The 16,925-nt window shown below is 45.7% G+C and overlaps 95 non-coding genes across 95 annotated transcripts; all 95 read right to left on the reverse strand.

Moving 5' to 3' along the window:
* Positions 1–72: 72 nt before the first annotated feature.
* On the reverse strand, positions 73–154 carry TRNAS-UGA (transfer RNA serine (anticodon UGA)). Its single transcript has one exon. It is a non-coding gene; the product is annotated as a tRNA-Ser (tRNA).
* A 75-nt stretch (positions 155–229) lies between these two features.
* On the reverse strand, positions 230–311 carry TRNAS-AGA (transfer RNA serine (anticodon AGA)). The gene has a single exon. It is a non-coding gene; the product is annotated as a tRNA-Ser (tRNA).
* Positions 312–385: 74 nt separating this feature from the next.
* On the reverse strand, positions 386–467 carry TRNAS-CGA (transfer RNA serine (anticodon CGA)). The gene has a single exon. It is a non-coding gene; the product is annotated as a tRNA-Ser (tRNA).
* Positions 468–540: 73 nt separating this feature from the next.
* TRNAS-UGA (transfer RNA serine (anticodon UGA)) lies at positions 541–622 on the reverse strand. The gene has a single exon. It is a non-coding gene; the product is annotated as a tRNA-Ser (tRNA).
* Positions 623–695: 73 nt separating this feature from the next.
* TRNAS-CGA (transfer RNA serine (anticodon CGA)) lies at positions 696–777 on the reverse strand. The gene has a single exon. It is a non-coding gene; the product is annotated as a tRNA-Ser (tRNA).
* A 75-nt stretch (positions 778–852) lies between these two features.
* Positions 853–934, reverse strand: TRNAS-CGA (transfer RNA serine (anticodon CGA)). The gene has a single exon. It is a non-coding gene; the product is annotated as a tRNA-Ser (tRNA).
* A 74-nt stretch (positions 935–1,008) lies between these two features.
* Positions 1,009–1,090, reverse strand: TRNAS-CGA (transfer RNA serine (anticodon CGA)). Its single transcript has one exon. It is a non-coding gene; the product is annotated as a tRNA-Ser (tRNA).
* Positions 1,091–1,163: 73 nt separating this feature from the next.
* On the reverse strand, positions 1,164–1,245 carry TRNAS-CGA (transfer RNA serine (anticodon CGA)). The gene has a single exon. It is a non-coding gene; the product is annotated as a tRNA-Ser (tRNA).
* A 75-nt stretch (positions 1,246–1,320) lies between these two features.
* Positions 1,321–1,402, reverse strand: TRNAL-CAA (transfer RNA leucine (anticodon CAA)). Its single transcript has one exon. It is a non-coding gene; the product is annotated as a tRNA-Leu (tRNA).
* A 75-nt stretch (positions 1,403–1,477) lies between these two features.
* TRNAS-AGA (transfer RNA serine (anticodon AGA)) lies at positions 1,478–1,559 on the reverse strand. The gene has a single exon. It is a non-coding gene; the product is annotated as a tRNA-Ser (tRNA).
* A 74-nt stretch (positions 1,560–1,633) lies between these two features.
* Positions 1,634–1,715, reverse strand: TRNAS-UGA (transfer RNA serine (anticodon UGA)). The gene has a single exon. It is a non-coding gene; the product is annotated as a tRNA-Ser (tRNA).
* A 230-nt stretch (positions 1,716–1,945) lies between these two features.
* Positions 1,946–2,027, reverse strand: TRNAS-AGA (transfer RNA serine (anticodon AGA)). The gene has a single exon. It is a non-coding gene; the product is annotated as a tRNA-Ser (tRNA).
* A 73-nt stretch (positions 2,028–2,100) lies between these two features.
* On the reverse strand, positions 2,101–2,182 carry TRNAS-AGA (transfer RNA serine (anticodon AGA)). The gene has a single exon. It is a non-coding gene; the product is annotated as a tRNA-Ser (tRNA).
* A 74-nt stretch (positions 2,183–2,256) lies between these two features.
* Positions 2,257–2,338, reverse strand: TRNAS-UGA (transfer RNA serine (anticodon UGA)). The gene has a single exon. It is a non-coding gene; the product is annotated as a tRNA-Ser (tRNA).
* A 73-nt stretch (positions 2,339–2,411) lies between these two features.
* TRNAS-CGA (transfer RNA serine (anticodon CGA)) lies at positions 2,412–2,493 on the reverse strand. Its single transcript has one exon. It is a non-coding gene; the product is annotated as a tRNA-Ser (tRNA).
* Positions 2,494–2,568: 75 nt separating this feature from the next.
* TRNAS-AGA (transfer RNA serine (anticodon AGA)) lies at positions 2,569–2,650 on the reverse strand. The gene has a single exon. It is a non-coding gene; the product is annotated as a tRNA-Ser (tRNA).
* A 230-nt stretch (positions 2,651–2,880) lies between these two features.
* Positions 2,881–2,962, reverse strand: TRNAS-UGA (transfer RNA serine (anticodon UGA)). The gene has a single exon. It is a non-coding gene; the product is annotated as a tRNA-Ser (tRNA).
* A 73-nt stretch (positions 2,963–3,035) lies between these two features.
* On the reverse strand, positions 3,036–3,117 carry TRNAS-UGA (transfer RNA serine (anticodon UGA)). The gene has a single exon. It is a non-coding gene; the product is annotated as a tRNA-Ser (tRNA).
* A 73-nt stretch (positions 3,118–3,190) lies between these two features.
* On the reverse strand, positions 3,191–3,272 carry TRNAS-CGA (transfer RNA serine (anticodon CGA)). The gene has a single exon. It is a non-coding gene; the product is annotated as a tRNA-Ser (tRNA).
* A 75-nt stretch (positions 3,273–3,347) lies between these two features.
* TRNAS-AGA (transfer RNA serine (anticodon AGA)) lies at positions 3,348–3,429 on the reverse strand. The gene has a single exon. It is a non-coding gene; the product is annotated as a tRNA-Ser (tRNA).
* A 74-nt stretch (positions 3,430–3,503) lies between these two features.
* TRNAS-AGA (transfer RNA serine (anticodon AGA)) lies at positions 3,504–3,585 on the reverse strand. The gene has a single exon. It is a non-coding gene; the product is annotated as a tRNA-Ser (tRNA).
* Positions 3,586–3,659: 74 nt separating this feature from the next.
* On the reverse strand, positions 3,660–3,741 carry TRNAS-UGA (transfer RNA serine (anticodon UGA)). Its single transcript has one exon. It is a non-coding gene; the product is annotated as a tRNA-Ser (tRNA).
* A 73-nt stretch (positions 3,742–3,814) lies between these two features.
* TRNAS-CGA (transfer RNA serine (anticodon CGA)) lies at positions 3,815–3,896 on the reverse strand. The gene has a single exon. It is a non-coding gene; the product is annotated as a tRNA-Ser (tRNA).
* Positions 3,897–3,971: 75 nt separating this feature from the next.
* On the reverse strand, positions 3,972–4,053 carry TRNAS-AGA (transfer RNA serine (anticodon AGA)). Its single transcript has one exon. It is a non-coding gene; the product is annotated as a tRNA-Ser (tRNA).
* A 230-nt stretch (positions 4,054–4,283) lies between these two features.
* Positions 4,284–4,365, reverse strand: TRNAS-UGA (transfer RNA serine (anticodon UGA)). Its single transcript has one exon. It is a non-coding gene; the product is annotated as a tRNA-Ser (tRNA).
* Positions 4,366–4,438: 73 nt separating this feature from the next.
* On the reverse strand, positions 4,439–4,520 carry TRNAS-CGA (transfer RNA serine (anticodon CGA)). Its single transcript has one exon. It is a non-coding gene; the product is annotated as a tRNA-Ser (tRNA).
* Positions 4,521–4,595: 75 nt separating this feature from the next.
* Positions 4,596–4,677, reverse strand: TRNAS-AGA (transfer RNA serine (anticodon AGA)). Its single transcript has one exon. It is a non-coding gene; the product is annotated as a tRNA-Ser (tRNA).
* A 74-nt stretch (positions 4,678–4,751) lies between these two features.
* Positions 4,752–4,833, reverse strand: TRNAS-UGA (transfer RNA serine (anticodon UGA)). The gene has a single exon. It is a non-coding gene; the product is annotated as a tRNA-Ser (tRNA).
* A 73-nt stretch (positions 4,834–4,906) lies between these two features.
* TRNAS-CGA (transfer RNA serine (anticodon CGA)) lies at positions 4,907–4,988 on the reverse strand. The gene has a single exon. It is a non-coding gene; the product is annotated as a tRNA-Ser (tRNA).
* Positions 4,989–5,063: 75 nt separating this feature from the next.
* TRNAS-AGA (transfer RNA serine (anticodon AGA)) lies at positions 5,064–5,145 on the reverse strand. The gene has a single exon. It is a non-coding gene; the product is annotated as a tRNA-Ser (tRNA).
* A 230-nt stretch (positions 5,146–5,375) lies between these two features.
* On the reverse strand, positions 5,376–5,457 carry TRNAS-UGA (transfer RNA serine (anticodon UGA)). Its single transcript has one exon. It is a non-coding gene; the product is annotated as a tRNA-Ser (tRNA).
* A 73-nt stretch (positions 5,458–5,530) lies between these two features.
* Positions 5,531–5,612, reverse strand: TRNAS-CGA (transfer RNA serine (anticodon CGA)). The gene has a single exon. It is a non-coding gene; the product is annotated as a tRNA-Ser (tRNA).
* A 75-nt stretch (positions 5,613–5,687) lies between these two features.
* On the reverse strand, positions 5,688–5,769 carry TRNAS-AGA (transfer RNA serine (anticodon AGA)). Its single transcript has one exon. It is a non-coding gene; the product is annotated as a tRNA-Ser (tRNA).
* A 74-nt stretch (positions 5,770–5,843) lies between these two features.
* On the reverse strand, positions 5,844–5,925 carry TRNAS-UGA (transfer RNA serine (anticodon UGA)). Its single transcript has one exon. It is a non-coding gene; the product is annotated as a tRNA-Ser (tRNA).
* Positions 5,926–5,998: 73 nt separating this feature from the next.
* On the reverse strand, positions 5,999–6,080 carry TRNAS-CGA (transfer RNA serine (anticodon CGA)). The gene has a single exon. It is a non-coding gene; the product is annotated as a tRNA-Ser (tRNA).
* Positions 6,081–6,155: 75 nt separating this feature from the next.
* Positions 6,156–6,237, reverse strand: TRNAS-AGA (transfer RNA serine (anticodon AGA)). The gene has a single exon. It is a non-coding gene; the product is annotated as a tRNA-Ser (tRNA).
* Positions 6,238–6,311: 74 nt separating this feature from the next.
* On the reverse strand, positions 6,312–6,393 carry TRNAS-CGA (transfer RNA serine (anticodon CGA)). The gene has a single exon. It is a non-coding gene; the product is annotated as a tRNA-Ser (tRNA).
* Positions 6,394–6,468: 75 nt separating this feature from the next.
* On the reverse strand, positions 6,469–6,550 carry TRNAS-AGA (transfer RNA serine (anticodon AGA)). Its single transcript has one exon. It is a non-coding gene; the product is annotated as a tRNA-Ser (tRNA).
* A 74-nt stretch (positions 6,551–6,624) lies between these two features.
* On the reverse strand, positions 6,625–6,706 carry TRNAS-UGA (transfer RNA serine (anticodon UGA)). The gene has a single exon. It is a non-coding gene; the product is annotated as a tRNA-Ser (tRNA).
* Positions 6,707–6,779: 73 nt separating this feature from the next.
* Positions 6,780–6,861, reverse strand: TRNAS-CGA (transfer RNA serine (anticodon CGA)). Its single transcript has one exon. It is a non-coding gene; the product is annotated as a tRNA-Ser (tRNA).
* A 75-nt stretch (positions 6,862–6,936) lies between these two features.
* Positions 6,937–7,018, reverse strand: TRNAS-AGA (transfer RNA serine (anticodon AGA)). Its single transcript has one exon. It is a non-coding gene; the product is annotated as a tRNA-Ser (tRNA).
* A 74-nt stretch (positions 7,019–7,092) lies between these two features.
* Positions 7,093–7,174, reverse strand: TRNAS-AGA (transfer RNA serine (anticodon AGA)). The gene has a single exon. It is a non-coding gene; the product is annotated as a tRNA-Ser (tRNA).
* A 74-nt stretch (positions 7,175–7,248) lies between these two features.
* On the reverse strand, positions 7,249–7,330 carry TRNAS-UGA (transfer RNA serine (anticodon UGA)). The gene has a single exon. It is a non-coding gene; the product is annotated as a tRNA-Ser (tRNA).
* Positions 7,331–7,403: 73 nt separating this feature from the next.
* On the reverse strand, positions 7,404–7,485 carry TRNAS-CGA (transfer RNA serine (anticodon CGA)). The gene has a single exon. It is a non-coding gene; the product is annotated as a tRNA-Ser (tRNA).
* A 75-nt stretch (positions 7,486–7,560) lies between these two features.
* Positions 7,561–7,642, reverse strand: TRNAS-AGA (transfer RNA serine (anticodon AGA)). The gene has a single exon. It is a non-coding gene; the product is annotated as a tRNA-Ser (tRNA).
* Positions 7,643–7,716: 74 nt separating this feature from the next.
* Positions 7,717–7,798, reverse strand: TRNAS-UGA (transfer RNA serine (anticodon UGA)). Its single transcript has one exon. It is a non-coding gene; the product is annotated as a tRNA-Ser (tRNA).
* A 73-nt stretch (positions 7,799–7,871) lies between these two features.
* On the reverse strand, positions 7,872–7,953 carry TRNAS-CGA (transfer RNA serine (anticodon CGA)). The gene has a single exon. It is a non-coding gene; the product is annotated as a tRNA-Ser (tRNA).
* Positions 7,954–8,028: 75 nt separating this feature from the next.
* Positions 8,029–8,110, reverse strand: TRNAS-AGA (transfer RNA serine (anticodon AGA)). The gene has a single exon. It is a non-coding gene; the product is annotated as a tRNA-Ser (tRNA).
* Positions 8,111–8,340: 230 nt separating this feature from the next.
* On the reverse strand, positions 8,341–8,422 carry TRNAS-UGA (transfer RNA serine (anticodon UGA)). Its single transcript has one exon. It is a non-coding gene; the product is annotated as a tRNA-Ser (tRNA).
* A 73-nt stretch (positions 8,423–8,495) lies between these two features.
* TRNAS-CGA (transfer RNA serine (anticodon CGA)) lies at positions 8,496–8,577 on the reverse strand. Its single transcript has one exon. It is a non-coding gene; the product is annotated as a tRNA-Ser (tRNA).
* Positions 8,578–8,652: 75 nt separating this feature from the next.
* TRNAS-CGA (transfer RNA serine (anticodon CGA)) lies at positions 8,653–8,734 on the reverse strand. The gene has a single exon. It is a non-coding gene; the product is annotated as a tRNA-Ser (tRNA).
* A 75-nt stretch (positions 8,735–8,809) lies between these two features.
* On the reverse strand, positions 8,810–8,891 carry TRNAS-AGA (transfer RNA serine (anticodon AGA)). Its single transcript has one exon. It is a non-coding gene; the product is annotated as a tRNA-Ser (tRNA).
* Positions 8,892–8,965: 74 nt separating this feature from the next.
* TRNAS-AGA (transfer RNA serine (anticodon AGA)) lies at positions 8,966–9,047 on the reverse strand. The gene has a single exon. It is a non-coding gene; the product is annotated as a tRNA-Ser (tRNA).
* Positions 9,048–9,120: 73 nt separating this feature from the next.
* Positions 9,121–9,202, reverse strand: TRNAS-CGA (transfer RNA serine (anticodon CGA)). Its single transcript has one exon. It is a non-coding gene; the product is annotated as a tRNA-Ser (tRNA).
* A 75-nt stretch (positions 9,203–9,277) lies between these two features.
* On the reverse strand, positions 9,278–9,359 carry TRNAS-CGA (transfer RNA serine (anticodon CGA)). Its single transcript has one exon. It is a non-coding gene; the product is annotated as a tRNA-Ser (tRNA).
* A 75-nt stretch (positions 9,360–9,434) lies between these two features.
* TRNAS-AGA (transfer RNA serine (anticodon AGA)) lies at positions 9,435–9,516 on the reverse strand. Its single transcript has one exon. It is a non-coding gene; the product is annotated as a tRNA-Ser (tRNA).
* Positions 9,517–9,589: 73 nt separating this feature from the next.
* On the reverse strand, positions 9,590–9,671 carry TRNAS-CGA (transfer RNA serine (anticodon CGA)). The gene has a single exon. It is a non-coding gene; the product is annotated as a tRNA-Ser (tRNA).
* A 75-nt stretch (positions 9,672–9,746) lies between these two features.
* On the reverse strand, positions 9,747–9,828 carry TRNAS-AGA (transfer RNA serine (anticodon AGA)). The gene has a single exon. It is a non-coding gene; the product is annotated as a tRNA-Ser (tRNA).
* A 230-nt stretch (positions 9,829–10,058) lies between these two features.
* On the reverse strand, positions 10,059–10,140 carry TRNAS-UGA (transfer RNA serine (anticodon UGA)). Its single transcript has one exon. It is a non-coding gene; the product is annotated as a tRNA-Ser (tRNA).
* Positions 10,141–10,213: 73 nt separating this feature from the next.
* TRNAS-CGA (transfer RNA serine (anticodon CGA)) lies at positions 10,214–10,295 on the reverse strand. The gene has a single exon. It is a non-coding gene; the product is annotated as a tRNA-Ser (tRNA).
* A 75-nt stretch (positions 10,296–10,370) lies between these two features.
* Positions 10,371–10,452, reverse strand: TRNAS-AGA (transfer RNA serine (anticodon AGA)). The gene has a single exon. It is a non-coding gene; the product is annotated as a tRNA-Ser (tRNA).
* Positions 10,453–10,526: 74 nt separating this feature from the next.
* On the reverse strand, positions 10,527–10,608 carry TRNAS-CGA (transfer RNA serine (anticodon CGA)). Its single transcript has one exon. It is a non-coding gene; the product is annotated as a tRNA-Ser (tRNA).
* Positions 10,609–10,683: 75 nt separating this feature from the next.
* On the reverse strand, positions 10,684–10,765 carry TRNAS-AGA (transfer RNA serine (anticodon AGA)). The gene has a single exon. It is a non-coding gene; the product is annotated as a tRNA-Ser (tRNA).
* Positions 10,766–10,839: 74 nt separating this feature from the next.
* On the reverse strand, positions 10,840–10,921 carry TRNAS-UGA (transfer RNA serine (anticodon UGA)). The gene has a single exon. It is a non-coding gene; the product is annotated as a tRNA-Ser (tRNA).
* Positions 10,922–11,151: 230 nt separating this feature from the next.
* Positions 11,152–11,233, reverse strand: TRNAS-AGA (transfer RNA serine (anticodon AGA)). The gene has a single exon. It is a non-coding gene; the product is annotated as a tRNA-Ser (tRNA).
* Positions 11,234–11,307: 74 nt separating this feature from the next.
* TRNAS-AGA (transfer RNA serine (anticodon AGA)) lies at positions 11,308–11,389 on the reverse strand. The gene has a single exon. It is a non-coding gene; the product is annotated as a tRNA-Ser (tRNA).
* A 75-nt stretch (positions 11,390–11,464) lies between these two features.
* TRNAS-UGA (transfer RNA serine (anticodon UGA)) lies at positions 11,465–11,546 on the reverse strand. The gene has a single exon. It is a non-coding gene; the product is annotated as a tRNA-Ser (tRNA).
* A 73-nt stretch (positions 11,547–11,619) lies between these two features.
* Positions 11,620–11,701, reverse strand: TRNAS-AGA (transfer RNA serine (anticodon AGA)). Its single transcript has one exon. It is a non-coding gene; the product is annotated as a tRNA-Ser (tRNA).
* A 232-nt stretch (positions 11,702–11,933) lies between these two features.
* TRNAS-AGA (transfer RNA serine (anticodon AGA)) lies at positions 11,934–12,015 on the reverse strand. The gene has a single exon. It is a non-coding gene; the product is annotated as a tRNA-Ser (tRNA).
* Positions 12,016–12,088: 73 nt separating this feature from the next.
* Positions 12,089–12,170, reverse strand: TRNAS-UGA (transfer RNA serine (anticodon UGA)). Its single transcript has one exon. It is a non-coding gene; the product is annotated as a tRNA-Ser (tRNA).
* A 73-nt stretch (positions 12,171–12,243) lies between these two features.
* On the reverse strand, positions 12,244–12,325 carry TRNAS-CGA (transfer RNA serine (anticodon CGA)). The gene has a single exon. It is a non-coding gene; the product is annotated as a tRNA-Ser (tRNA).
* A 75-nt stretch (positions 12,326–12,400) lies between these two features.
* TRNAS-AGA (transfer RNA serine (anticodon AGA)) lies at positions 12,401–12,482 on the reverse strand. Its single transcript has one exon. It is a non-coding gene; the product is annotated as a tRNA-Ser (tRNA).
* A 74-nt stretch (positions 12,483–12,556) lies between these two features.
* On the reverse strand, positions 12,557–12,638 carry TRNAS-UGA (transfer RNA serine (anticodon UGA)). Its single transcript has one exon. It is a non-coding gene; the product is annotated as a tRNA-Ser (tRNA).
* Positions 12,639–12,711: 73 nt separating this feature from the next.
* TRNAS-CGA (transfer RNA serine (anticodon CGA)) lies at positions 12,712–12,793 on the reverse strand. Its single transcript has one exon. It is a non-coding gene; the product is annotated as a tRNA-Ser (tRNA).
* Positions 12,794–12,868: 75 nt separating this feature from the next.
* TRNAS-UGA (transfer RNA serine (anticodon UGA)) lies at positions 12,869–12,950 on the reverse strand. The gene has a single exon. It is a non-coding gene; the product is annotated as a tRNA-Ser (tRNA).
* A 74-nt stretch (positions 12,951–13,024) lies between these two features.
* TRNAS-CGA (transfer RNA serine (anticodon CGA)) lies at positions 13,025–13,106 on the reverse strand. Its single transcript has one exon. It is a non-coding gene; the product is annotated as a tRNA-Ser (tRNA).
* A 75-nt stretch (positions 13,107–13,181) lies between these two features.
* On the reverse strand, positions 13,182–13,263 carry TRNAS-AGA (transfer RNA serine (anticodon AGA)). Its single transcript has one exon. It is a non-coding gene; the product is annotated as a tRNA-Ser (tRNA).
* A 233-nt stretch (positions 13,264–13,496) lies between these two features.
* On the reverse strand, positions 13,497–13,578 carry TRNAS-CGA (transfer RNA serine (anticodon CGA)). The gene has a single exon. It is a non-coding gene; the product is annotated as a tRNA-Ser (tRNA).
* A 230-nt stretch (positions 13,579–13,808) lies between these two features.
* Positions 13,809–13,890, reverse strand: TRNAS-AGA (transfer RNA serine (anticodon AGA)). The gene has a single exon. It is a non-coding gene; the product is annotated as a tRNA-Ser (tRNA).
* Positions 13,891–13,965: 75 nt separating this feature from the next.
* TRNAS-CGA (transfer RNA serine (anticodon CGA)) lies at positions 13,966–14,047 on the reverse strand. Its single transcript has one exon. It is a non-coding gene; the product is annotated as a tRNA-Ser (tRNA).
* Positions 14,048–14,121: 74 nt separating this feature from the next.
* Positions 14,122–14,203, reverse strand: TRNAS-AGA (transfer RNA serine (anticodon AGA)). Its single transcript has one exon. It is a non-coding gene; the product is annotated as a tRNA-Ser (tRNA).
* Positions 14,204–14,277: 74 nt separating this feature from the next.
* Positions 14,278–14,359, reverse strand: TRNAP-AGG (transfer RNA proline (anticodon AGG)). The gene has a single exon. It is a non-coding gene; the product is annotated as a tRNA-Pro (tRNA).
* Positions 14,360–14,432: 73 nt separating this feature from the next.
* On the reverse strand, positions 14,433–14,514 carry TRNAS-CGA (transfer RNA serine (anticodon CGA)). The gene has a single exon. It is a non-coding gene; the product is annotated as a tRNA-Ser (tRNA).
* A 75-nt stretch (positions 14,515–14,589) lies between these two features.
* Positions 14,590–14,671, reverse strand: TRNAS-CGA (transfer RNA serine (anticodon CGA)). Its single transcript has one exon. It is a non-coding gene; the product is annotated as a tRNA-Ser (tRNA).
* A 230-nt stretch (positions 14,672–14,901) lies between these two features.
* Positions 14,902–14,983, reverse strand: TRNAS-AGA (transfer RNA serine (anticodon AGA)). The gene has a single exon. It is a non-coding gene; the product is annotated as a tRNA-Ser (tRNA).
* Positions 14,984–15,058: 75 nt separating this feature from the next.
* Positions 15,059–15,140, reverse strand: TRNAS-CGA (transfer RNA serine (anticodon CGA)). The gene has a single exon. It is a non-coding gene; the product is annotated as a tRNA-Ser (tRNA).
* A 74-nt stretch (positions 15,141–15,214) lies between these two features.
* TRNAS-AGA (transfer RNA serine (anticodon AGA)) lies at positions 15,215–15,296 on the reverse strand. Its single transcript has one exon. It is a non-coding gene; the product is annotated as a tRNA-Ser (tRNA).
* Positions 15,297–15,528: 232 nt separating this feature from the next.
* On the reverse strand, positions 15,529–15,610 carry TRNAS-CGA (transfer RNA serine (anticodon CGA)). Its single transcript has one exon. It is a non-coding gene; the product is annotated as a tRNA-Ser (tRNA).
* A 230-nt stretch (positions 15,611–15,840) lies between these two features.
* On the reverse strand, positions 15,841–15,922 carry TRNAS-AGA (transfer RNA serine (anticodon AGA)). Its single transcript has one exon. It is a non-coding gene; the product is annotated as a tRNA-Ser (tRNA).
* Positions 15,923–15,996: 74 nt separating this feature from the next.
* TRNAS-UGA (transfer RNA serine (anticodon UGA)) lies at positions 15,997–16,078 on the reverse strand. Its single transcript has one exon. It is a non-coding gene; the product is annotated as a tRNA-Ser (tRNA).
* Positions 16,079–16,151: 73 nt separating this feature from the next.
* On the reverse strand, positions 16,152–16,233 carry TRNAS-CGA (transfer RNA serine (anticodon CGA)). The gene has a single exon. It is a non-coding gene; the product is annotated as a tRNA-Ser (tRNA).
* Positions 16,234–16,308: 75 nt separating this feature from the next.
* Positions 16,309–16,390, reverse strand: TRNAS-UGA (transfer RNA serine (anticodon UGA)). Its single transcript has one exon. It is a non-coding gene; the product is annotated as a tRNA-Ser (tRNA).
* A 74-nt stretch (positions 16,391–16,464) lies between these two features.
* Positions 16,465–16,546, reverse strand: TRNAS-CGA (transfer RNA serine (anticodon CGA)). The gene has a single exon. It is a non-coding gene; the product is annotated as a tRNA-Ser (tRNA).
* A 75-nt stretch (positions 16,547–16,621) lies between these two features.
* TRNAS-AGA (transfer RNA serine (anticodon AGA)) lies at positions 16,622–16,703 on the reverse strand. The gene has a single exon. It is a non-coding gene; the product is annotated as a tRNA-Ser (tRNA).
* Positions 16,704–16,776: 73 nt separating this feature from the next.
* TRNAS-CGA (transfer RNA serine (anticodon CGA)) lies at positions 16,777–16,858 on the reverse strand. The gene has a single exon. It is a non-coding gene; the product is annotated as a tRNA-Ser (tRNA).
* Positions 16,859–16,925: the final 67 nt, after the last annotated feature.

Genomic DNA, 16,925 nt, shown 5'->3' on the forward strand with positions numbered 1-16,925 from the left:
TCTGTTAACCGAGACCACTAAAAAATTGTGGAACTACTAAAGCTATCATTGAAATAAGTACGTGAGTTCGAACGCAGTCGGCAGGATTCGAACCTGCGCGGAATTATCCCAACAGATTTCAAGTCTGTCGCCTTAGCCACTCGGCCACGACTGCTTCTGTCAACCGAGACTACTCAGAAATCTGTGAAACCACCAAAGGTATTATTGAAATAAAAAATCTTTGCTCAATCGCAGTCGGCAGGATTCGAACCTGCGCGGGAATATCCCAACAGATTTCTAGTCTGTCGCCTTAACCACTCGGCCACGACTGCTTCTGTTAAGCGAGTCCACTCAAAAAATTGTGGAACTACTAAAGCTATCATTGGATTAAGTATGTGTGTTCGAACATCGTCGGCAGGATTCGAACCTGCGCGGGAATATCCCAACAGATTTCGAGTCTGCCGCCTTAACCACTCGGCCACGACTGCTTCTGTTAACGGAGACCACTCAAAAAGTGTGGAACTACTAAAGCTATCATTGGAATAATTATGTTAGTTCGAACGCAGTCGGCAGGATTCGAACCTGCGCGGGAGTATCCCAACAGATTTCAAGTCTGTCGCCTTAACCACTCGGCCACGACTGCTTCTGTTAACCGAGACCACTAAAAAATTGTGGAACTACTAAAGCTATCATTGAAATAAGTACGTGAGTTCGAACGCAGTCGGCAGGATTCGAACCTGCGCGGAAATATCCCAACAGATTTCGAGTCTGTCGCCTTAACCACTCGGCCACGACTGCTGCTGTTAACTGAGACCACTCAAAAATCTGTGAAACTGCTAAAGGTATTATTGAAATAAAAAATCTTTGCTCAATCGCAATCGGCAGGATTCGAACCTGCGCGGAAATATCCCAACAGATTTCGAGTCTGTCGCCTTAACCACTCGGCCACGACTGCTGCTTTTAACTGAGACCACTCAAAAATTGTGAAACTGCTAAAGGTATTATTGAAATAAAAAATCTTTGCTCGATCGCAATCGGCAGGATTCGAACCTGCGCGGGAATATCCCAACAGATTTCGAGTCTGTCGCCTTAACCACTCGGCCACGACTGCTTCTGTTAACCGAGACCACTAAAAAATTGTGGAACTACTAAAGCTATCATTGAAATAAGTACGTGAGTTCGAACGCAGTCGGCAGGATTCGAACCTGCGCGGAATTATCCCAACAGATTTCGAGTCTGTCGCCTTAACCACTCGGCCACGACTGCTTCTGTTAACTGAGACCACTCAAAAATCTGTGAAACTGCTAATGGTATTATTGAAATAAAAAATCTTTGCTCAATCGCAATCGGCAGGATTCGAACCTGCGCGGAAATATCCCAAAAGAGTTTGAGTCTGTCGCCTTAACCACTCGGCCACGACTGCTGCTGTTAACTGAGACCACTCAAAAATCTGTGAAACTGCTAAAGGTATTATTGAAATAAAAAATCTTTGCTCAATCGCAGTCGGCAGGGTTCGAACCTGCGCGGGAATATCCCAACAGATTTCTAGTCTGTCGCCTTAACCACTCGGCCACGACTGCTTCTGTTAAGCGGCTCCACTCAAAAAATTGTGGAACTACTAAAGCTATCATTGGAATAAGTATGTGTGTTCGAACGCAGTCGGCAGGATTCGAACCTGCGCGGGAATATCCCAACAGATTTCAAGTCTGTCGCCTTAACCACTCGGCCACGACTGCTTCTGTTAACCGAGACCACTAAAAAATTGTGGAACTACTAAAGCTATCATTGGAATAAGTATGTGAGTTCGAACGCAGTCGGCAGGAATCGAACCTGCGAGGGAATATCCCAACAGATTTGGAGTCTGTCGCCTTAAGCACTCGTCCACGACTGCTTCGATTAACCGAGACTACTCAGAAATCTGTGAAACCACCAAAGGTATTATTGTAATAAAAAATCTTTGCTCAATCGCAGTCGGCAGGATTCGAACCTGCGCGGGAATATCCCAACAGATTTCTAGTCTGTCGCCTTAACCACTCGGCCACAACTGCTTCTGTTAAACGAGTCCACTCAAAAATTGTGGAACTACTAAAGCTATCATTGGAATAAGTATGTGTGTTCGAACGCAGTCGGAAGGATTCGAACCTGCGCGGGAATATCCCAACAGATTTCTAGTCTGTCGCCTTGACAACTCGGCGACGACAGCTTCTGTTAACCGAGACCACTCAAAAAAGTGCGGAGCTACTAAAGCTATTATTGGAATAAGAATGTTTGTTCGAACGCAGTCGGCAGGATTCGAACCTGCGCGGGAATATCCCAACAGATTTCAAGTCTGTCGCCTTAACCACTCGGCCACGACTGCTTCTGTTAACCGAGACCACTAAAAAATTGTGGGACTACTAAAGCTATCATTGGAATAAGTATGTGAGTTCGAACGCAGTCGGCAGGAATCGAACCTGCGAAGGAATATCCCAACAGATTTCGAGTCTGTCGCCTTAAGCACTCGTCCACGACTGCTTCGATTAACCGAGACTACTCAGAAATCTGTGAAACCACCAAAGGTATTATTGAAATAAAAAATCTTTGCTCAACCGCAGTCGGCAGGGTTCGAACCTGCGCGGGAATATCCCAACAGATTTCTAATCTGTCGCCTTAACCACTCGGCCACGACTGCTTCTGTTAAGCGAGTCCACTCAAAAAATTGTGGAACTACTGAAGCTATCATTGGAATAAGTATGTGTGTTCGAACGCAGTCGGCAGGATTCGAAAATGCGCGTGAATATCCCAACAGATTTCTAGTCTGTCGCCTTGACAACCCGGCCACGACTGCTTCTGTTAACCGAGACCACACAAAAAAGTGTGGAACTACTAAAGCTATTATTGGAATAAGAATGTTTGTTCGAACGCAGTCGGCAGGATGCGAACCTGCGCGGGAATATCCCAACAGCTTTCAAGTCTGTCGCCTTAACCACTCGGCCACGACTGCTTCTGTTAACCGAGACCACTAAAAAATTGTGGAACTACTAAAGCTATCATTGGAATAAGTATGTGAGTTCGAACGCAGTCGGCAGGAATCGATCCTGCGAGGGAATATCCCAACAGATTTCAAGTCTGTCGCCTTAACCACTCGGCCACGACTGCTTCTGTTAACCGAGACCACTAAAAAATTGTGGAACTACTAAAGCTATCATTGGAATAAGTATGTGAGTTCGAACGCAGTCGGCAGGAATCGAACCTGCGAGGGAATATCCCAACAGATTTCGAGTCTGTCGCCTTAAGCACTCGTCCACGACTGCTTCGATTAACCGAGACTACTCAGAAATCTGTGAAACCACCAAAGGTATTATTGAAGTAAAAAATCTTTGCTCAATCGCAGTCGGCAGGATTCGAACCTGCGCGGGAATATCCCAACAGATTTCTAGTCTGTCGCCTTAACCACTCGGCCACAACTGCTTCTGTTAAGCGAGTCCACTCAAAAAATTGTGGAACTACTAAAGCTATCATTGGAATAAGTATGTGTGTTCGAACGCAGTCGGAAGGATTCGAACCTGCGCGGGAATATCCCAACAGATTTCTAGTCTGTCGCCTTGACAACTCGGCGACGACAGCTTCTGTTAACCGAGACCACTCAAAAAAGTGCGGAACTACTAAAGCTATTATTGGAATAAGAATGTTTGTTCGAACGCAGTCGGCAGGATTCGAACCTGCGCGGGAATATCCCAACAGATCTCAAGTCTGTCGCCTTAACCACTCGGCCACGACTGCTTCTGTTAACCGAGACCACTAAAAAATTGTGGAACTACTAAAGCTATCATTGGAATAAGTATGTGAGTTCGAACGCAGTCGGCAGGAATCGAACCTGCGAGGGAATATCCCAACAGATTTCGAGTCTGTCGCCTTAAGCACTCGTCCACGACTGCTTCGATTAACCGAGACTACTCAGAAATCTGTGAAACCACCAAAGGTATTATTGAAATAAAAAATCTTTGCTCAATCGCAGTCGGCAGGATTCGAACCTGCGCGGGAATATCCCAACAGATTTCTAGTCTGTCGCCTTAACCACTCGGCCACAACTGCTTCTGTTAAGCGAGTCCACTCAAAAAATTGTGGAACTACTAAAGCTATCATTGGAATAAGTATGTGTGTTCGAACGCAGTCGGAAGGATTCGAACCTGCGCGGGAATATCCCAACAGATTTCTAGTCTGTCGCCTTGACAACTCGGCGAAGACAGCTTCTGTTAACCGAGACCACTCAAAAAAGTGCGGAACTACTAAAGCTATTATTGGAATAAGAATGTTTGTTCGAACGCAGTCGGCAGGATTCGAACCTGCGCGGGAATATCCCAACAGATCTCAAGTCTGTCGCCTTAACCACTCGGCCACGACTGCTTCTGTTAACCGAGACCACTAAAAAATTGTGGAACTACTAAACCTATCATTGGAATAAGTATGTGAGTTCGAACGCAGTCGGCAGGAATCGATCCTGCGAGGGAATATCCCAACAGATTTCGAGTCTGTCGCCTTAAGCACTCGTCCACGACTGCTTCGATTAACCGAGACTACTCAGAAATCTGTGCAACCACCAAAGGTATTATTGAAATAAAAAATCTTTGCTCAATCACAGTTGGCAGGGTTCGAACCTGCGCGGGAATATCCCAACAGATTTCTAGTCTGTCGCCTTAAGCACTCGGCCACGACTGCTTCTGTTAACCGAGACCACTCAAAAAAGTGTGGAACTACTAAAGCTATCATTGGAATAAGTATGTGTGTTCGAACACAGTCGGCAGGATTCGAACCTGCGCGGGAATATCCCAAAAGATTTCAAGTCTGTCGCCTTAACCACTCGGCCACGACTGCTTCTGTTAGCCGAGACCACTAAAAAGTTTTGGAACTACTAAAGCTATCATTGGAATAAGTATGTGAGTTCGAACGCAGTCGGCAGGAATCGAACCTGCGAAGGAATATCCCAACAGATTTCGAGTCTGTCGCCTTAAGCACTCGTCCACGACTGCTTCGATTAACCGAGACTACTCAGAAATCTGTGAAACCACCAAAGGTATTATTGAAATAAAAAATCTTTGCTCAACCGCAGTTGGCAGGGTTCGAACCTGCGCGGGAATATCCCAACAGATTTCTAGTCTGTCGCCTTAACCACTCGGCCACAACTGCTTCTGTTAAGCGAGTCCACTCAAAAAATTGTGGAACTACTAAAGCTATCATTGGAATAAGTATGTGTGTTCGAACGCAGTCGGAAGGATTCGAACCTGCGCGGGAATATCCCAACAGATTTCTAGTCTGTCGCCTTGACAACTCGGCGAAGACAGCTTCTGTTAACCGAGACCACTCAAAAAAGTGCGGAACTACTAAAGCTATTATTGGAATAAGAATGTTTGTTCGAACGCAGTCGGCAGGATTCGAACCTGCGCGGGAATATCCCAACAGATCTCAAGTCTGTCGCCTTAACCACTCGGCCACGACTGCTTCTGTTAACCGAGACCACTAAAAAATTGTGGAACTACTAAACCTATCATTGGAATAAGTATGTGAGTTCGAACGCAGTCGGCAGGAATCGATCCTGCGAGGGAATATCCCAACAGATTTCGAGTCTGTCGCCTTAAGCACTCGTCCACGACTGCTTCGATTAACCGAGACTACTCAGAAATCTGTGCAACCACCAAAGGTATTATTGAAATAAAAAATCTTTGCTCAATCACAGTTGGCAGGGTTCGAACCTGCGCGGGAATATCCCAACAGATTTCTAGTCTGTCGCCTTAAGCACTCGGCCACGACTGCTTCTGTTAACCGAGACCACTCAAAAAAGTGTGGAACTACTAAAGCTATCATTGGAATAAGTATGTGTGTTCGAACACAGTCGGCAGGATTCGAACCTGCGCGGGAATATCCCAAAAGATTTCAAGTCTGTCGCCTTAACCACTCGGCCACGACTGCTTCTGTTAGCCGAGACCACTAAAAAGTTTTGGAACTACTAAAGCTATCATTGGAATAAGTATGTGAGTTCGAACGCAGTCGGCAGGAATCGAACCTGCGAAGGAATATCCCAACAGATTTCGAGTCTGTCGCCTTAAGCACTCGTCCACGACTGCTTCGATTAACCGAGACTACTCAGAAATCTGTGAAACCACCAAAGGTATTATTGAAATAAAAAATCTTTGCTCAACCGCAGTTGGCAGGGTTCGAACCTGCGCGGGAATATCCCAACAGATTTCTAGTCTGTCGCCTTAAGCACTCGGCCACGACTGCTTCTGTTAACCGAGACCACTCAAAAAAGTGTGGAACTACTAAACCTATCATTGGAATAAGTATGTGAGTTCGAACGCAGTCGGCAGGAATCGATCCTGCGAGGGAATATCCCAACAGATTTCGAGTCTGTCGCCTTAAGCACTCGTCCACGACTGCTTCGATTAACCGAGACTACTCAGAAATCTGTGCAACCACCAAAGGTATTATTGAAATAAAAAATCTTTGCTCAATCACAGTTGGCAGGGTTCGAACCTGCGCGGGAATATCCCAACAGATTTCTAGTCTGTCGCCTTAAGCACTCGGCCACGACTGCTTCTGTTAACCGAGACCACTCAAAAAAGTGTGGAACTACTAAAGCTATCATTGGAATAAGTATGTGTGTTCGAACACAGTCGGCAGGATTCGAACCTGCGCGGGAATATCCCAAAAGATTTCAAGTCTGTCGCCTTAACCACTCGGCCACGACTGCTTCTGTTAGCCGAGACCACTAAAAAGTTTTGGAACTACTAAAGCTATCATTGGAATAAGTATGTGAGTTCGAACGCAGTCGGCAGGAATCGAACCTGCGAAGGAATATCCCAACAGATTTCGAGTCTGTCGCCTTAAGCACTCGTCCACGACTGCTTCGATTAACCGAGACTACTCAGAAATCTGTGAAACCACCAAAGGTATTATTGAAATAAAAAATCTTTGCTCAACCGCAGTTGGCAGGGTTCGAACCTGCGCGGGAATATCCCAACAGATTTCTAGTCTGTCGCCTTAACCACTCGGCCACAACTGCTTCTGTTAAGCGAGTCCACTCAAAAAATTGTGGAACTACTAAAGCTATCATTGGAATAAGTATGTGTGTTCGAACGCAGTCGGAAGGATTCGAACCTGCGCGGGAATATCCCAACAGATTTCTAGTCTGTCGCCTTGACAACTCGGCGACGACAGCTTCTGTTAACCGAGACCACTCAAAAAAGTGCGGAACTACTAAAGCTATTATTGGAATAAGAATGTTTGTTCGAACGCAGTCGGCAGGATTCGAACCTGCGCGGGAATATCCCAACAGATCTCAAGTCTGTCGCCTTAACCACTCGGCCACGACTGCTTCTGTTAACCGAGACCACTAAAAAATTGTGGAACTACTAAACCTATCATTGGAATAAGTATGTGAGTTCGAACGCAGTCGGCAGGAATCGATCCTGCGAGGGAATATCCCAACAGATTTCGAGTCTGTCGCCTTAAGCACTCGTCCACGACTGCTTCGATTAACCGAGACTACTCAGAAATCTGTGCAACCACCAAAGGTATTATTGAAATAAAAAATCTTTGCTCAATCACAGTTGGCAGGGTTCGAACCTGCGCGGGAATATCCCAACAGATTTCTAGTCTGTCGCCTTAAGCACTCGGCCACGACTGCTTCTGTTAACCGAGACCACTCAAAAAAGTGTGGAACTACTAAAGCTATCATTGGAATAAGTATGTGTGTTCGAACACAGTCGGCAGGATTCGAACCTGCGCGGGAATATCCCAAAAGATTTCAAGTCTGTCGCCTTAACCACTCGGCCACGACTGCTTCTGTTAGCCGAGACCACTAAAAAGTTTTGGAACTACTAAAGCTATCATTGGAATAAGTATGTGAGTTCGAACGCAGTCGGCAGGAATCGAACCTGCGAAGGAATATCCCAACAGATTTCGAGTCTGTCGCCTTAAGCACTCGTCCACGACTGCTTCGATTAACCGAGACTACTCAGAAATCTGTGAAACCACCAAAGGTATTATTGAAATAAAAAATCTTTGCTCAACCGCAGTTGGCAGGGTTCGAACCTGCGCGGGAATATCCCAACAGATTTCTAGTCTGTCGCCTTAACCACTCGGCCACGACTGCTTCTGTTAACCGAGACCACTCAAAAAAGTGTGGAACTACTAAAGCTATCATTGGAATAAGTATGTGTGTTCGAACGCAGTCGGCAGGATTCGAAAATGCGCGTGAATATCCCAACAGATTTCTAGTCTGTCGCCTTGACAACCCGGCCACGACTGCTTCTGTTAACCGAGACCACTCAAAAAAGTGTGGAACTACTAAAGCTATTATTGGAATAAGAATGTTTGTTCGAACGCAGTCGGCAGGATGCGAACCTGCGCGGGAATATCCCAACAGCTTTCAAGTCTGTCGCCTTAACCACTCGGCCACGACTGCTTCTGTTAACCGAGACCACTAAAAAATTGTGGAACTACTAAAGCTATCATTGAAATAAGTACGTGAGTTCGAATGCAGTCGGCAGGATTCGGACCTGCGCGGAAATATCCCAACAGACTTCGAGTCTGTCGCCTTAACCACTCGGCCACGACTGCTACTGTTAACGGAGACCACTCAAAAATCTGTGAAACTGCTAAAGGTATTATTGAAATAAAAAATCTTTGCTCAATCGCAATCGGCAGGATTCGAACCTGCGCGGAAATATCCCAACAGATTTCGAGTCTGTCGCCTTAACAACTCGGCCACGACTGCTGCTGTTAACTGAGACCACTCAAAAATCTGTGAAACTGCTAAAGGTATTATTGAAATAAAAAATCTTTGCTCAATCGCAGCCGGCAGGATTCGAACCTGCGCGGGAATATCCCAACAGATTTCTAGTCTGTCGCCTTAACCACTCGGCCACAACTGCTTCTGTTAAGCGAGTCTACTCAAAAAATTGTGGAACTACTAAAGCTATCATTGGAATAAGTATGTGTGTTCGAACGCAGTCGGCAGGATTCGAACCTGCGCGGGAATATCCCAACAGATTTCTAGTCTGTCGCCTTGACAACTCGGCGACGACTGCTTCTGTTAACCGAGACCACTAAAAAATTGTGGAACTACTAAAGCTATCATTGAAATAAGTATGTGAGTTCGAACGCAGTCGGCAGGAATCGAACCTGCGAGGGAATATCCCAACAGATTTCGAGTCTGTCGCCTTAAGCACTCGTCCACGACTGCTTCGATTAACCGAGACTACTCAGAAATCTGTGAAACCACCAAAGGTATTATTGTAATAAAAAATCTTTGCTCAATCGCAGTCGGCAGGAATCGAACCTGCGAGGGAATATCCCAACAGATTTCGAGTCTGTCGCCTTAAGCACTCGTCCACGACTGCTTCGATTAACCGAGACTACTCAGAAATCTGTGAAACCACCAAAGGTATTATTGTTATAAAAAATCTTTGCTCAATCGCAGTCGGCAGGATTCGAACCTGCGCGGGAATATCCCAACAGATTTCTAGTCTGTCGCCTTAACCACTCGGCCACGACTGCTTCTGTTAACCGAGACCACTAAAAAGTTTTGGAACTACTAAAGCTATCATTGGAATAAGTATGTGAGTTCGAACGCAGTCGGCAGGAATCGAACCTGCGAAGGAATATCCCAACAGATTTCGAGTCTGTCGCCTTAAGCACTCGTCCACGACTGCTTCGATTAACCGAGACTACTCAGAAATCTGTGAAACCACCAAAGGTATTATTGAAATAAAAAATCTTTGCTCAACCGCAGTCGGCAGGGTTCGAACCTGCGCGGGAATATCCCAACAGATTTCTAGTCTGTCGCCTTAACCACTCGGCCACGACTGCTTCTGATAAGCGAGTCCACTCAAAAAATTGTGGAACTACTGAAGCTATCATTGGAATAAGTATGTGTGTTCGAACGCAGTCGGCAGGATTCGAAAATGCGCGTGAATATCCCAACAGATTTCTAGTCTGTCGCCTTGACAACCCGGCCACGACTGCTTCTGTTAACCGAGACCACTCAAAAAAGTGTGGAACTACTAAAGCTATTATTGGAATAAGAATGTTTGTTCGAACGCAGTCGGCAGGATGCGAACCTGCGCGGGAATATCCCAACAGCTTTCAAGTCTGTCGCCTTAACCACTCGGCCACGACTGCTTCTGTTAACCGAGACCACTAAAAAATTGTGGAACTACTAAAGCTATCATTGAAATAAGTACGTGAGTTCGAACGCAGTCGGCAGGATTCGAACCTGCGCGGAAATATCCCAACAGATTTCGAGTCTGTCGCCTTAACCACTCGGCCACGACTGCTGCTGTTAACTGAGACCACTCAAAAATCTGTGAAACTGCTAAAGGTATTATTGAAATAAAAAATCTTTGCTCAATCGCAGCCGGCAGGATTCGAACCTGCGCGGGAATATCCCAACAGATTTCTAGTCTGTCGCCTTAACCATTCGGCCACAACTGCTTCTGTTAAGCGAGTCTACTCAAAAAATTGTGGAACTACTAAAGCTATCATTGGAATAAGTATGTGTGTTCGAACGCAGTCGGCAGGAATCGAACCTGCGAGGGAATATCCCAACAGATTTCGAGTCTGTCGCCTTAAGCACTCGTCCACGACTGCTTCGGTTAACCGAGACTACTCAGAAATCTGTGAAACCACCAAAGGTATTATTGTAATAAAAAATCTTTGCTCAATCGCAGTCGGCAGGATTCGAACCTGCGCGGGAATATCCCAACAGATTTCTAGTCTGTCGCCTTAACCACTCGGCCACGACTGCTTCTGTTAAGCGGTTCCACTCAAAAAATTGTGGAACTACTAAAGCTATCATTGGAATAAGTATGTGTGTTCGAACGCAGTCGGCGGGATTCGAACCTGCGCGGGAATATCCCAACAGATTTCAAGTCTGTCGCCTTAACCACTCGACCACGACTGCTTCTGTTAACCGAGACCACTAAAAATTGTGGAACTACTAAAGCTATCATTGGAATAAGTATGTGAGTTCGAACGCAGTCGGCATGAATCGAACCTGCGAGGGAATATCCCAACAGATTTCGAGTCTGTCGCCTTAAGCACTCGTCCACGACTGCTTCGATTAACCGAGACTACTCAGAAATCTGTGAAACCACCAAAGGTATTATTGAAATAAAAAAATCTTTGCTCAATCGCAGTCGGCAGGATTCGAACCTGCGCGGGAATATCCCAACAGATTTCTAGTCTGTCGCCTTAACCACTCAGCCACAACTGCTTCTGTTAAGCGAGTCCACTCAAAAAATTGTGGAACTACTAAATCTATCATTGGAATAAGTATGTGTGTTCGAACGCAGTCGGCAGGATTCGAACCTGCGCGGGAATATCCCAACAGATTTCTAGTCTGTCGCCTTGACAACTCGGCGACGACTGCTTCTGTTAACCGAGACCACTCAAAAAAGTGTGGAACTACTAAAGCTATTATGTGGAATAAGAATGTTTGTTCGAACGCAGTCGGCAGGATTCGAACCTGCGCGGGAATATCCCAACAGATTTCAAGTCTGTCGCCTTAACCACTCGGCCACGACTGCTTCTGTTAACCGAGACCACTAAAAAATTGTGGAACTACTAAAGCTATCATTGGAATAAGTATGTGTGTTCGAACGCAGTCGGCAGGATTCGAACCTGCGCGGGAATATCCCAACAGATTTCTAGTCTGTCGCCTTGACAACTCGGCGACGACTGCTTCTGTTAACCGAGACCACTCAAAAAAGTGTGGAACTACTAAAGCTATTATGTGGAATAAGAATGTTTGTTCGAACGCAGTCGGCAGGAATCGATCCTGAGAGGGAATATCCCAACAGATTTCGAGTCTGTCGCCTTAAGCACTCGTCCACGACTGCTTCGATTAACCGAGGCTACTCAGAAATCTGTGAAACCACCATAGGTATTATTGAAATAAAAAATCTTTGCTCAATCGCAGTCGGCAGGATTCGAACCTGCGCGGGAATATCCCAACAGATTTCTAGTCTGTCGCCTTAACCACTCGGCCACGACTGCTTCAGTTAACGGAGACCACTCAAAAATTGTGGAACTACTAAAGCTATCATTGGAATAAGTATGTGTGTTCGAACGCTGTCGGCAGGATTCGAACCTGCGCGGGAATATCCCAACAGATTTCAAGTCTGTCGCCTTAACCACTCGGCCACGACTGCTTCTGTTAACCGAGACCACTAAAAAATTGTGGAACTACTAAAGCTATCATTGGAATAAGTATGTGAGTTCGAACGCAGTCGGCAGGAATCGAACCTGCGAGGGAATATCCCAACAGATTTCGAGTCTGTCGCCTTAACCACTCGGCCACGACTGCTGCTGTTAACTGAGACCACTCAAAAATCTGTGGAACTGCTAAAGGTATTATTGAAATAAAAAATCTTTGCTCAATCGCAGCCGGCAGGATTCGAACCTGCGCGGGAATATCCCAACAGATTTCTAGTCTGTCGCCTTAACCACTCGGCCACGACTGCTTCTGTTAAGCGGTTCCACTCAAAAAATTGTGGAACTACTAAAGCTATCATTGGAATAAGTATGTGTGTTCGAACGCAGTCGGCGGGATTCGAACCTGCGCGGGAATATCCCAACAGATTTCAAGTCTGTCGCCTTAACCACTCGGCCACGACTGCTTCTGTTAACCGAGACCACTAAAAAATTGTGGAACTACTAAAGCTATCATTGGAATAAGTATGTGAGTTCGAACGCAGTCGGCAGGAATCGATCCTGCGAGGGAATATCCCAACAGATTTCGAGTCTGTCGCCTTAAGCACTCGTCCACGACTGCTTCGATTAACCGAGACTATTCAGAAATCTGTGAAACCACCATAGGTATTATTGAAATAAAAAATCTTTGCTCAATCGCAGTCGGCAGGGTTCGAACCTGCGCGGGAATATCCCAACAGATTTCAAGTCTGTCGCCTTAACCACTCGGCCACGACTGCTTCTGTTAACCGAGACCACTCAAAAAAGTGTGGAACTACTAAAGCTATCATTGGAATAAGTATGTGAGTTCGAACGCAGTCGGCAGGAATCGAACCTGCGAGGGAATATCCCAACAGATTTCGAGTCTGTCGCCTTAAGCACTCGTCCACGACTGCTTCGATTAACCGAGACTACTCAGAAATCTGTGAAACCACCAAAGGTATTATTGAAATAAAAAATCTTTGCTCATTCGCAGTCGGCAGGATTCGAACCTGCGCGGGAATATCCCAACAGATTTCTAGTCTGTCGCCTTAACCACTCGGCCACGACTGCTTCTGTTAACTGAGACCACTCAAAAATCTGTGAAACTGCTAAAGGTATTATTGAAATAAAAAATCTTTGCTCAATCCCAATCGGCAGGATTCGAACCTGCGCGGAAATATCCCAAACGATTTCGAGTCTGTCGCCTTAACCACTCGGCCACGAATGCTGCTGTTAACTGAGACCACTCAAAAATCTGTGAAACTGCTAAAGGTATTATTGAAATAAAAAAATCTTTGCTCAATCGCAATCGGCAGGATTCGAACCTGCGCGGGAATATCCCAACAGATTTCGATTCTGTCGCCTTAACCACTCGGCCACGACTGCTTCTGTTAACGGAGACCACTCAAAAAGTGTGGAACTACTAAAGCTATCATTGGAATAAGTATGTTAGTTCGAACGCAGTTCGCAGGATTCGAACCTGCGCGGGAATATCGCTACAGATTTCGAGTCTGTCGCCTTAACCACTCGTCCACGACTGCTTCGATTAACCGAGACTACTCAGAAATCTGTAAAACCACCAAAGGTATTATTGAAATAAAAAATCTTTGCTCAATCGCAGTCGGCAGGATTCGAACCTGCGCGGGAATATCCCAACAGATTTCTAGTCTGTCGCCTTAACCACTCGGCCACGACTGCTGCTGTTAACTGAGACCACTCAAAAATCTGTGAAACTGCTAAAGGTAATATTGAAATAAAAAATCTTTGCTCAATCGCAATCGGCAGGATTCGAACCTGCGCGGGAATATCCCAACAGATTTCGAGTCTGTCGCCTTAACCACTCGGCCACGACTGCTTCTGTTAAGCGAGTCCACTCAAAAAATTGTGGAACTACTAAAGCTACCATTGGAATAAGTATGTGTGTTCGAACGCAGTCGGCAGGATTCTAACCTGCGCGGGAATATCCCTACAGATTTCTAGTCTGTCGCCTTGACAACTCGGCCACGACTGCTTCTGTTAACCGAGACCACTCAAAAAAGTGTGGAACTACTAAAGCTATTATTGGAATAAGAATGTTTGTTCGAACGCAGTCGGCAGGATTCGAACCTGCGCGGGAATATCCCAACAGATTCCTAGTCTGTCGCCTCAACCACTCGGCCACGACTGCTTCTGTTAACCGAGACCACTAAAAAATTGTGGAACTACTAAAGCTATCATTGAAATAAGTACGTGAGTTCGAACGCAGTCGGCAGGATTCGAACCTGCGCGGAAATATCCCAACAGATTTCGAGTCTGTCGCCTTAACCACTGGGCCACGACTGCTGCTGTTAACTGAGACCACTCAAAAATCTGTGAAACTGCTAAAGGTATTATTGAAATAAAAAATCTTTGCTCAATCGCAATCGGCAGGATTCGAACCTGCGCGGAAATATCCCAACAGATTTCGAGTCTGTCGCCTTAACCACTCGGCCACGACTGCTGCTCTTAACTGAGACCACTCAAAAAGTGTGGAACTACTAAAGCTATCATTGGAATAAGTATGTTAGTTCGAACGCAGTTCGCAGGATTCGAACCTGCGCGGGAATATCGCTACAGATTTCGAGTCTGTCGCCTTAACCACTCGTCCACGACTGCTTCGATTAACCGAGACTACTCAGAAATCTGTAAAACCACCAAAGGTATTATTGAAATAAAAAATCTTTGCTCAATCGCAGTTGGCAGGATTCGAACCTGCGCGGGAATATCCCAACAGATTTCTAGTCTGTCGCCTTAACCACTCGGCCACGACTGCTGCAGTTAACTGAGACCACTCAAAAATCTGTGAAACTGCTAAAGGTATTATTGAAATAAAAAATCTTTGCTCAATCGCAATCGGCAGGATTCGAACCAGCGCGGGAATATCCCAACAGATTTCGAGTCTGTCGCCTTAACCACTCGGCCACGACTGCTTCTGTTAAGCGAGTCCACTCAAAAAATTGTGGAACTACTAAAGCTACCATTGGAATAAGTATGTGTGTTCGAACGCAGTCGGCAGGATTCGAACCTGCGCGGGAATATCCCTACAGATTTCTAGTCTGTCGCCTTGACAACTCGGCCACGACTGCTTCTGTTAACCGAGACCACTCAAAAAAGTGTGGAACTACTAAAGCTATTATTGAAATAAAAAATCTTTGCTCAATCCCAATCGGCAGGATTCGAACCTGCGCGGAAATATCCCAAACGATTTCGAGTCTGTCGCCTTAACCACTCGGCCACGAATGCTGCTGTTAACTGAGACCACTCAAAAATCTGTGAAACTGCTAAAGGTATTATTGAAATAAAAAATCTTTGCTCAATCGCAATCGGCAGGATTCGAACCTGCGCGGGAATATCCCAACAGATTTCGAGTCTGTCACCTTAATTACTCGGCCACGACTGCTTCTGTTAACGGAGACCACTCAAAAAGTGTGGAACTACTAAAGCTATCATTGGAATAAGTATGTTAGTTCGAACGCAGTTCGCAGGATTCGAACCTGCGCGGGAATATCGCTACAGATTTCGAGTCTGTCGCCTTAACCACTCGTCCACGACTGCTTCGATTAACCGACACTACTCAGAAATCTGTAAAACCACCAAAGGTATTATTGAAATAAAAAATCTTTGCTCAATCGCAGTCGGCAGGATTCGAACCTGCGCGGGAATATCCCAACAGATTTCTAGTCTGTCGCCTTAACCACTCGGCCACGACTGCTTCTGTTAAGCGGTTCCACTCAAAAAATTGTGGAACTACTAAAGCTATCATTGGAATAAGTATGTGTGTTCGAACGCAGTCGGCGGGATTCGAACCTGCGCGGGAATATCCCAACAGATTTCAAGTCTGTCGCCTTAACCACTCGGCCACGACTGCTTCTGTTAACCGAGACCACTAAAAAATTGTGGAACTACTAAAGCTATCATTGGAATAAGTATGTGAGTTCGAACGCAGTCGGCAGGAATCGATCCTGCGAGGGAATATCCCAACAGATTTCGAGTCTGTCGCCTTAAGCACTCGTCCACGACTGCTTCGATTAACCGAGACTACTCAGAAATCTGTGAAACCACCATAGGTATTATTGAAATAAAAAATCTTTGCTCAATCGCAGTCTGCAGGGTTCGAACCTGCGCGGGAATATCCCAACAGATTTCAAGTCTGTCGCCTTAACCACTCGGCCACGACTGCTTCTGTTAACCGAGACCACTCAAAAAAGTGTGGAACTACTAAAGCTATCATTGGAATAAGTATGTGAGTTCGAACGCAGTCGGCAGGAATCGAACCTGCGAGGGAATATCCCAACAGATTTCGAGTCTGTCGCCTTAAGCACTCGTCCACGACTGCTTCGATTAACCGAGACTACTCAGAAATCTGTGAAACCACCAAAGGTATTATTGAAATAAAAAATCTTTGCTCATTCGCAGTCGGCAGGATTCGAACCTGCGCGGGAATATCCCAACAGATTTCTAGTCTGTCGCCTTAACCACTCGGCCACGACTGCTTCTGTTAACCGAGACCACTAAAAAATTGTGGAACTACTAAAGCTATCATTGAAATAAGTACGTGAGTTCGAACGCAGTCTGCAGGATTCGAACCTGCGCGGAAATATCCCAACAGATTTCGAGTCTGTCGCCTTAACCACTCGGCCACGACTGCTGCTGTTAACTGAGACCACTCAAAAATCTGTGAAACTGCTAAAGGTATTATTGAAATAAAAAATCTT

This window comes from Phalangium opilio, unplaced genomic scaffold (assembly GCF_054372755.1).
Source record: "Phalangium opilio isolate 3A_F unplaced genomic scaffold, DU_Popi_V2 ptg000105l_1, whole genome shotgun sequence".
Classification (NCBI taxonomy): domain Eukaryota; kingdom Metazoa; phylum Arthropoda; class Arachnida; order Opiliones; family Phalangiidae; genus Phalangium; species Phalangium opilio.